Genomic DNA, 1855 nt, shown 5'->3' with positions numbered 1-1855 from the left:
ATGACCAAGCTTCTCTGGTCCCCCAAAGAAGCTTTCCACTGAGGAAAAGTGGGTTCAGCAGAGATCACTGTTTTCCCCTACATCAGCATCTTTCAGAGAGTGTGTGGGAGACGTGGGAACCCCAGTGAAGCCCGAGAACAAGGTGGATCACTGCTTCCATCCAGCAGCTGAGGGCTCCTGCTTCACACTAACCTCTGTACATATGTACAGGTATGACACTGTGCTTCCAATCTCATGATTTAGTACATATGCATCCTCATGTATGACTGAGGGGACAGTGGCCTGTGGTTATAGGAAAGGCTGTGACCTCACCTTGTTCTATGCACCAGGTCTCCCTCATTTCATCAGAAACAATATCCAATTTCTTGTTTTTTTCTCTCTCTTTCTTTTAATGGGTGCAGAGAACTTTATTGATGGTATTCAAGAGAGTAGGGAGGGCTCCCTAGGCTCTTCCTGTTATTATGGGAGTCTGGGATGGAAATTTTGAGGGAGATGCTCAGTATTGGGATAGGGACTCCTCAGGAACCAAGGGCCTCTCTCTTGCTCTCAGTGTCCTTACTTGTGGGTGGCCCAGGGTTTCTTACTCCTTGGAGTCCATGTAGGCCATGAGGTCCACCACCCTGTTGCGGTAGCCATATTCATCATCATACCAGGAAATGAGCTTTACAAAGTTGTCATTGAGAGCAATGCCAGCCCCAGCATCAACGGTGGAAGAATGGGAGTTGCTGTTGAACTTGCAGGAGACAATCTGGTCCTACAGGATGCCCTTCAGTGGGCCCTCGGATGCCTGCTTCACCACCTTCTTGATGTCATCATACTTAACAGGTTTCTCCAGGCAACATGTCAGATCCACAACAGATACATTGTAGGTAGGAACATGGAAGGCCATGCCAGTGAGCTTCCCGTTCAGCTCTGGGATGACCTTATCCACAGCCTTCACTGTACCAGTGGATGCAGGGATGATGTTCTGGGCAGCTCCATGGCCATCACACCACAGCTTTCCAGAGGGGCCATCCACAGTCTTCTGAGTGGCAGTGATGGCATGGACAGCGGTCATGAGCCCTTCCATGATGCCAAAGTTGTCATGGAGGACCTTGGCCGGGGGTGGGGGTGGGCTAAGCAGTTGGTGGTGCAGGATGCATTGATGACAATCTTGAGTGAGTTATCATATTTCTTGTGGTTCACACTCATCACAAACATGGGAGCATTGGCAGAAGGGGCAGAGAAGATGACCCTTTTGGCCCCACCCTTAAAGTGGTCCCCAGCCTTATCCATGGTGGTGAAGATGCCAGTAGACTCTACAACATACTCAACACCAGCATCACCCCATTTGATGTTAGTAGGATCTCACTCCTGGAAGATGATGATGGGCTTCCGGTTGATGACAAGCTTCCCATTCTCAGCCTTGACTGTGCCGTTGAATTTGCCATGGGTGGAGTCATACTGGAACATGTAGACAATGTAGTTGAGGTCAATGAAGGGGTTGTTGATGGCAACAATCTCCACTTTGCCAAGTGGATGGAGGGCAATGGCAGCCCTGGTAACCAGATGCCTAATGCGGCCAAATCTGTTCAAACTAACTTCTACCATTTTGTCTATGGGATGAGGCTGGCACTGCACGAGAAGATGCGGCTGTCTCTGGAACAGGGAGGAGCAGAGAGCAACATCCAACTTCTTAATCATCTTCTATTCATGGTGACTCTGAATAAGGTGGGGGTGGAGGATGACAAGGGCTTGATGGAGATGGGATAGAGGCTGCCCAACTACTTTTTCCTGATATGATGAGGAGTAGCTCATATGTCAGCTCTGACCACAGCATGGATGAGCATCCAGCCCAGAACCTAGAACCCGCCAC

The 1855-nt window shown here is 49.6% G+C and overlaps 1 pseudogene across 1 annotated transcript; it reads right to left on the bottom strand.

The window, feature by feature from the left end:
• Positions 1-394: 394 nt before the first annotated feature.
• On the bottom strand, positions 395-1596 carry LOC116073378 (annotated as a pseudogene). Its single transcript, XR_004111780.1, has one exon. The product of XR_004111780.1 is annotated as a glyceraldehyde-3-phosphate dehydrogenase pseudogene (transcript).
• Positions 1597-1855: the final 259 nt, after the last annotated feature.

The sequence above is a fragment of the Mastomys coucha genome, unplaced genomic scaffold (assembly GCF_008632895.1).
Source record: "Mastomys coucha isolate ucsf_1 unplaced genomic scaffold, UCSF_Mcou_1 pScaffold23, whole genome shotgun sequence".
Lineage (NCBI taxonomy): Eukaryota > Metazoa > Chordata > Mammalia > Rodentia > Muridae > Mastomys > Mastomys coucha.
The sequence above is the reverse complement of the archived record's forward strand: the minus strand, read 5'-3'. Positions and strand labels throughout refer to the sequence as shown.